The sequence below is a fragment of the Zea mays genome, chromosome 1 (genome assembly GCF_902167145.1).
Source record: "Zea mays cultivar B73 chromosome 1, Zm-B73-REFERENCE-NAM-5.0, whole genome shotgun sequence".
NCBI lineage: Eukaryota > Viridiplantae > Streptophyta > Magnoliopsida > Poales > Poaceae > Zea > Zea mays.
In genome coordinates, this window is record NC_050096.1 from 37,893,049 (window position 1) to 37,901,974 (window position 8,926).

At 44.9% G+C, this 8,926-nt stretch overlaps 1 pseudogene across 1 annotated transcript; it reads left to right on the top strand.

Annotated features, from left to right (window-relative positions):
• The first annotated feature begins 4,671 nt into the window (after nt 1-4,671).
• Nucleotides 4,672-6,156, top strand: LOC100381899 (mitotic checkpoint protein BUB3.1 pseudogene; annotated as a pseudogene). The gene is made up of 3 exons (NR_169025.1): nt 4,672-4,795; nt 4,909-5,039; nt 5,908-6,156. The product of NR_169025.1 is annotated as a mitotic checkpoint protein BUB3.1 pseudogene (transcript).
• Nucleotides 6,157-8,926: the final 2,770 nt, after the last annotated feature.

An 8,926-nucleotide genomic window follows, 5' to 3' on the forward strand; every position in this document is an offset into this window, starting at 1 on the left:
CCTTCTTCGGACATTGCATCACCCAGTGGCCTTGCTCTCCACAGTGGAAACATGCTCTGTTTCCAACCTGAGCTGGTGCTGCCTGACTGTTCTGTTGGTTTGCTGGGGCAGGAAGACGAGGTGCCTGCTGATTCTGCCTCAGAAACTGACCTCCTGACTGATTGTTCTGACGGTTCTGGTACTGATGCTGAGGATACTGCCTTTGGAACTGCTGATGCTGAGGTGGACGCTGGTTTTGCCTGAACTGCTGAGGTTGATTGCCTGAGAAACGAGGACGATTGCTGCTTCCAGGCTGGGGTCCACTGATCTTGCGCTTACGATCTTCCATCTCCTTACGCTTCCTCTCTGTCATGATTGCTCTGTCAATCAGGTGCTGGAATGTCGGGAAAGTGTGATTCATCAGTTGGTACTGCAGAGGGTCAACCAAACCTCTCAGGAAACGGTATTGTCGCTTGGCGTCAGTGTTGACATCTTCAGGAGCATAGCGAGACAATTGCAGAAATCTGTCTCGGTATTCACTGACAGACGATGACCCTTGCTTGAGAGCCAGGAACTCCTCTTTCTTCACTGTCATCAGACCTGCAGGAACATGGTACTGACGAAAGCTACCTCTGAACTCTTCCCAAGTGATGGCGTCAGGGTGGGCATGGGTGGCGAGATAAGACTCCCACCATGACTGGGCTGCTCCTCTCAACAGACGGGGACCATACAAGACTTTCTCCCTGTCATCGCACTGAGCGGTGTGCAACTCCCGCTCCACAGTGCACAACCAATCTTCAGCATCCATGGGGTCAGAAGAATGAGCGAACGTTGGTGGATGACCTCTCATGAATTCAGCACGCTTGTCTCTAGGCATCTGGGGCATCTGAGGCTGAGGTGGGGTCTGCTGTTGTTGTTGCTGCTGCTGCTGAATGGCGGCCAAAGTCTGACCGATGGCTTGAACCGCCTGAGTCTGCATCAGAAACATCTGCTCGATGGACATCGGGGGCGGGGGCGGCAGGTGCTGCTGCTGGGGCACCTCATCCTGCGGAGCGGCTCGCTCCTGCTGAGCACGCCTTCCTCCTCTGCGCCTGTTCTCTGACATCTGCAGAATGCAACCACACATCAGAACTGATCTGGCAAATCTTGCAGCATAAGAAAAGAGGATAGAATTCTTCAACAGCACTGAACAGATGAGCATCTTCACTGATCTCCAACACAGACCACACAGCTTCTCAGATAAAGAGGAAAGTGGAATAAAAGGTTTCCCCACTATATAACTAACTTTATTAACATAATAGGTAAACCAAAATGCAGGGGATACCCACACTCTGGTGACAATCATTACAAAGATCCAAACCAAACATAGTTCATCATGACAAACATGAATGCACAGGATATAGCAAACTACCCTGTCTAACTAAGACTTAACTAAGAGCGAGACTAACGCTAAGACTGAAGCTTCTATGTATATATTTCGTATTAATTACAAGATCCAACTCTAACGATCTATGGTTCTAGATTTATCTTGGTCTTGCAGTCGGGATTGCCATAAGACTGGTGTCCACGCTGAGGTGAGCGGTACGGGTGCTGAGTCCCGACGGGAGCGGGGGAACCACCGTCCAGGTGACGACGTTCCGCGCGCTCAGCCCGCAGCAGGGCGATCTCAGCACGAGCCCTACTCAGCTCGTCTAATGCATGGTCCAGCTCCGTGTTTAGCACGGCGGCTAGGTTGACTGTGCTGCTCAACCTAGCACGACGGCACACGTCGACTAAACTGAGTCCAAAGTGGAACGTCGCGTGAATACATACGCGGCGTTACACCTTAAACAACCTGAAGCGAAAAAATGGATCGTCGCGCGACGAAGCGCACGACGCAACACAAGATAGAATCTGAATTTAGACAAATCCGTCGCGTGGCGAAGCGCGCGACACAACACGCTAATTAACGAATAATCACCGCGAGCGCGGGCGAGCGAAGATACGGTCGGGCGAGGCCGGGACGGGAACGGGCGGCCGAACGGGGGGAAGGGCGGTTGAACCGGTCCAGGGGCGGTTGAGCCGGCAAGGAGCGGCCGAGTCGGCCGGGGCCGCGCCGGGGGCCGCGTCGGGGCCGAAGGCCGCGCCGGGGACGCGAACCGGCGAGCAGGGGCGGGCGGGATCGCCGCCGCGGGGCCGGGGGACAGGCGGGGGGCGGGCGAGGTCGCCGGGGTCGGGGAAGGGGAGGGAGAGGCCGCCGGGGGCCGGGGAGGGGCGGGGGAGCGCCGCCGCGGGCCGGGGAGGGGCGGGCGAGGCCGCCGGGGTCGGGGAAGGGGAGGGGGAGGCCACGGGAGGGAGGCCGGGCGGGGGAGCCGGGGGCGGGCGCCGAGCGCCGCCGCGGAGGGGCCGAGCGGGGAGGGCCGAGCGGGGAGGCCGAGCGCCGCCGGGGAGGGGCCGAGTGGGCGGGCCGAGCGGGGAGGCCGAGCGTCGCCGCGGGGAGGGGCGGGCAGGGGCGCCGCCACGCCGGGCAGGGGCGGGGATGGGGTCGGGCGCGGGCAGGGGAGAGGGAGGGCGCGCGCGTGGGGAAGAAGAGGAGGGAGAGGGAGAGAGAGAAGAGAAGGGGAGGGGAGCTCACCTCGGGGTCCAAAATCTGGTGATCGCCGTCTCCAAACCCTAGGGCACCACAGGGAGAGAGAGGTGGAAGAGGGAGAGGGAAGTTGTTGCGCGGGAGATCCAAATGAGGGAGAGATAGAGGATGGGGGGCGCAGGGGGGGTTGGGCGCCAGGGGCGCGCAGGCCGGGGTGGGCCGGGCTGGCTGAGCTAGGCTGGGCTAAGTTGGGCTGGGCCGAGCCACTTCGCGGATTGAAAACCCACGACGCGCGCGGACCACTAAACGGACTTAAAACGCGAATCAAAATCCGGAACGGAACGAGACGAACACTCAACCTCAGACAAAGAAATGTGCTTCGGCATGATGCAACACCCATGACACTTAGGTTTTGGTTTATACATGACACGGACACCTGCCGCTATACTGGTTTGAAATTGGGAAGAAGGAGCAAACGGGGAAAGAGAAGAGAGAGTAACGCCCGAATTTGGTGAGAGAAAAGAAGAAAAAATTCTACCCCCAAATTCAGGGCGTTACAGGGTTGACCGACGAGGACGTCTGTCTTCTAAGGGGGTGGATTGTGATATCCTGGCCCCTAGGATGGTGATGTCCTGGCCCAAGGCTTAATTGAATTAATAGAGTATACCAACAAGGTGCATCTTCTTTTTTGGAAGCTTATCTCAAAAGAACCTCCAAGTTAAGAGTGCTTGGCTCAGAGTAATTTGGGATGGGTGACCGACCGAGAAGTTTTCTCGGGTGCGCATGAGTGAGGACAAAGTGTGCACAAAAGACTTGTGTTGGTCTGTGGGGACAATATATGATCCTAGCGAGCTGCCAGGAGTAAGTACCGTCGGTCCAGAGATTGGACAGGGTGTACAATCTTGAAAGCACTTGGAAGGACCTTGTTGAAACACTTAGAAAAAGGGCATTAAAATACGAGGGAGGGTTTCACAAATGATGATCCTTATATGTGGATGGCGAATGAATCATCATTTTTGAAACCTAAAAGGATAGATTAAATTCCTTTAAATTAGATTGAACTAAACATTTTTTAGAATTTAAAATGAACTAATTAGCTGACTGTATGTTCGTACAGTTTCTATATATCATATAAGTAAAAAATCTTGCTTAAATAAGAACCTTCTTCAAATAAAATTATACATTTGAAATATGATTATTTTTTATTTTCTCATTAACAATATATTTATAGTTATAATATCGTCTCTTTGTACGGTATAAGCAATCTGATAAGCGATGGTTAATGCCACGGATATTTCCCTTTATATCCGTATTGCACATATATACAATACGTTTTATTAATATAGCGGTGGTTAATGCCATCTCCTACGTCCGACGCCCATCCCCGAGGCTGAGAGGCAAGATTCGTCGTCTTCAGTGCCCTCAGCGCGGTGCCCCAAACTCCCAGGCTATGCTTTTCACTACACCAAAAACATACACTTCCTACGGTTTTTTAACTTCCTACAGCTTTTATAACAAACCGTAGGAAATAAATAACTTCCGAGAGGCAACTGGTAGCTCTAAGAAATAACCATAACTTCCTACGGTATTTTACAAAAGCCGTACAAAGTTAGCTTTCACATGCTGACTCGTGTGTGTGGTCAAACGAGCCGCTAACTTCCTACGGCCTGCTCTAGAAAGTTAGCTTCTCCAGCTAACTTTCTACGACCTACTCTAGGAAGTAAACTTCTCCTGCTAACTTTCTACAGTCTACTCTAGAAAGTAAGATTCTCCAGCTAACTTCCTACAACCTCCTCTAGGAAGTTAGCTTTCAGTTGCTGACCCGCGGGTGCGGTCAAACGAGCCGCTAACTTCCTACGACAGCCTTTAGGAAGTTAGCTGCCCATCCTAACTTCCTACGACCTCCTCTAGGAAGTTAGGTTTCAGCTTTTGACCAGTCAAACGAGCCGCTAACTTTCTACGACCTACTCTAGAAAGTTAATTAACTTCCTAGAGTACATGTACAACCTCTAAGAAGTTAAGTAACTTCCTACGGCTTTACTCTAGGAAGTTATATTTTTTTATCTTAACCACTTGTCTCACGCGCTTCTCTCTCACATCTTCCTTTCCTCTCCTCTCTCACGAGCTTCTCTCTCACATCTCGTACTGCCGCATCGTCCCACACGTCCCTCCGTCCATGGTCTCACCGGCGTTCCCCTCCCCCGCTCCCCCCATTCCCCCCGCATTCCGTCCGTGGTCTCATGGGACAAGGTAAGTGGTGGTCAGCCGCCTCCTCTCCCGCTCCCGCCATTCCCCCGCTCGTAAAACCCTAGCTGTCTGACCCCACTGATCTGACCTGGTTTGATTTGGTTTGGGCTTCGCAGACGGTGAGGCTTTACGACGCTGACGCCAACGTGCTCAAGAGGGAGTTCATGCACCCTGGGGCCATCCTCGACTGCTGCTTCCACGACGACTCCTCAGGCTTTAGCGCCGGAGCCGACCACACCATTCGGAGGTGAGCGGGTTTTTAAAAGTGTTGTTATCTTTGTCTCTTCCATCCCTGCCTTATCCCACACTGTGTGCTGCGTCGAATTTTGGGATCGGGTTGGTGATGTCCAGCACAAGCACTGCGCCTGCAAAATTGCATGTGGCTGTGTGCTTTGAGATCAACACTTCTGTTATCCGTTTGGTGGAACTGATGTTATAGGTCTGCTGTGTCACATGTAGTTAGAGAATAATAGTATTATTTGCTGTTGCCGAAATGTCTTTTCGGGTGCATACATTGATTTTGAAAATAGATCCACTCTTTTTTGTGGGTTGCGGTGCAGTAAATTTTTATGTATCTTTTTGTTCATATAAAGGAAAAGCTGGAGACTTGTGGCACTCTATGAGAAAATTCTTTTGATCCAGAATTGTTCATTGCAATGACTAACCAAACATTTTATAGTCAAAGAGAAACCTGTCAGTTTTATGCTGACAGGATTCTGTTCTAGAATTGCTGTTTGTTTGGTGTTTATATTACTGATAGGAGTATTTAAGTTGGGAAATATCTGGTCATGTCCTTCTAAAAATTTCTAACTGTTCGGGAAACTAAATGCAAGTGTTTGGTCTTATGTTTTTTTAAGATGCGAATTGAGTTCTTCATGTAAGATGACAAGCATTATGCCTAGTTGTTTTCATTGAATGCTACTAGTTCCATAATTGGTAGCTTGAAAATAAACTTACATTTGCATCGTCTGGGATCCATTTGCGTTGGACTTTGAAGATCTGATTATTGAATGTTACTCTTTCCATAATTAGTTTGTATGCAAATATGCTTAGGTTTGCCTTCACTTGTAATGTGATTACAAGAACAAGTAATTGGCCCAAATTATCTATTTCAGGTTGGTATTAAGCTCGTCCAAGGAAGATGTTTTGGGGCGGCATGATGGTCCAGTTCGTTGTGTGGAATACTCTTATGCTGCAGATACTTTTATTTCTATGGATTTGCTTTTGGATTTCTTTTCTAGCGTTTCTTTTTCTTCTGCAAGGTACTTCTGCAGCCTGATGCAGCTATAAATAGAACACATTGATAGCTATTTTTGTACTTGAATTCCAAAAACACTATATATAGTTATGCAGTTATGCTTTTGAAAGTATTTACTCCTAGGCCAAGATAAAAATTATATTCTGCACAGTTTACAATGCCACAATGCAAAATCTTTATCTCTCAATTTGAACTAAGAATTGTACATATGTCCTTGCCAGAATCGTGTCTTTGGTACCTGGTTTTTTCTTTTCTTTTTGTCCTTGGAATATATTTTGTAGTATTTTAGTTGTCAGCAACTTAACTATGCATTGTCCTCAATCTAATCACAATCTCTGTCCAATCGTGCCATGTCTTTGTTCTATATTTTACACATTTTTTTAGAAATAAATAACTATTAACCGCTCACCTGATTACTAAGCTTATACGAGAGGAAACATTCTATAACTTTCAAGTTAGTCGATACTGGAAGTAATTGGCTTCTGGATATTTGGTTACAACATTTACTTTGGTTGCAAGAAGAGGGGTAACTTTAGCCCCTGTTTCAGAATACTGGAAAGGGACCGCTACTTAAAAATGGATGCTTCCATGAATTCCATCCAACATTACTTTTCAGTATGAGTGACACGTTGGGGTCAGATTTGAACATGATTATTGCAAGTCAAGACATCGTCATATAATTATTCCAATATCAAGTATGATGCAAAATCAAGGGATGGGAACTCCATCTGTTCAACAATCAGAGAGCTCAGGGTCAGAACCATACAGGTTCAGAACATTGACTGGTTTGTTTGATGCAACTGAACAAGTGCATCACTTTGAGTATAGTGGAGTGTGCATGCTGGCAGCTGATGAACCTGCATGTGTGGAACAGGCTCTTTCACAGGACTGCTGGAAAAGAGCTATGGAGGTTGAACTGAAGTTAATTCAAGAAAATCAGACCTGGGAGATTGCTGATCTGCCAAGGGATCACTAAGGCTATAGGACTCAAATGGGTTTTCAAAGTAAAGAGGGATCCAACATTAGTGCGAACAATTGTATTTTAGTTTAGATTTAGAGTACACTTATGTATGAGTTGTTTGACAATGCTTATTTATGAGACATTAAAATGTACTTATTTATATTATATTAATTATAATGTTGTTCAATATATGTTTATGTATATTTCTCTTTCAAATTATTATAATGTGATATCTGAAAAAATGATTATAAATTGAAGAATGTATTGTCGTATAAGTCATTTCGTTTAAATCTTAATAAGACGGTCACCAAAATGTCTAATATCAGTCTCTTAAATAAGACGGTTTCTAAAACGTCCAGTATTAGTCACCTAAATAAGATGGTTTTCCTATTGTAATCGTCTATTATTGTAGGATATTCGAGACAGTTTGATAAATACTTTATGACTTATAATGTTTGTATTCTCTGCGGTTCTTTAAAAGAAGTGTCTTAAACAAATACATAATTTAAGACGGTTTATCGGACAAAATGACTTAAACAAATACCTTTTTCAGACGGTTATAAATTAAAAATTGTCTTATATAATATCTTTTAATACGGTTTATAACCATCTTAAATGTGGGACATCTTTTACGATACCATCAAATTTGGACACTTCATAAGCGTCTTAAGAACTGAAAATTAACCGTCTCATATAACATGTTTTGTAGTAGTGGTTCTAAGTCAACATGTAATCTCACAGATAAGAGCTAGAGATAAGAATAGGAGTTGTTTCTCCTTTTGTTACATTTATTTTATCTTGCTCTTTAAGCAACCCATGTTGATCATGTTATGAGCTTGGATGGGCTGCAACCAAGTGCCCTTCGTCCATGGTTGTTTCTTAAGGGCTTATTATCGGCGTTAACTTTTGTTGATACACCACCATTGGTGAACGTATTCTTGATAATGTACCTAACTTGACCTTGAGTGCACCTAGCTTATCAAGGTTAGTCGCACAAGCATTCATATCATATCTTAACCAATGAAGACAAGTTATGCATGGAATTTACAACTTAGTGACCCAATCCAGTGTGAAACATATGGATACAAATTGAAGTAGATTTCTAAGATATCAATTGAAGTACATCTTTTTCAGTTTAAAAACGTATACATGTTAGTATGCTGCATACGCATATGATGAATATCACCTGGAAAAAAAGATTTACATGCACTTTTAGATTTAATGATAAGAGAATTTTAAACTGCATCAAGAGTAGCTATTTAGAAAAAGGATATTACAATCCATAGGAATGAGATACAATTCTACCATTATGGATTGTGTTAGTATAGCTTACTCAAGAGAAACTTATTCTCTAAGATACAAGATATATAATGTGCTCCCCCAAGATATGTGCACCAAATATTTCAATGTCTTGTCAAATGCACTTTCAATTCAATTAAGAGTCTTATGAGGAGTACATTACATATCTTGGATAAGGATGACAACTTTGCAATGAATTAACTTACTCCTAAGAATACTTACCACCAGATAGAACATACCATTTGTTATATATACCAATTGAAAGATTTTACTATATGTGGTAGTGTCATCTTAGTATTCTTCTTTTCATCATTTGTGGAGACTTTCTTCTTTAGCTTGTTATCCCTTTTCCTTTTAAAACTAGTCAAAAACACTTTGAAAAGAGGTATTAGTAGTAAAAGGAAGTATTTAATGAATGACAAACAAATTATCATTTATGAGGCATAAATTAAATTCATTTTAAGTTAATGCACATGGAGGAGTGAATTAACAATATGCACCAATTTACAAATTTAAGGCAAAAGAAATTTAACCTTCATATTAGCATTTCTTTCCACGGAGTAGATTATTACGAATTGAAAGAATGTCACTTGAAAGGAACTACTATTGATCGCAT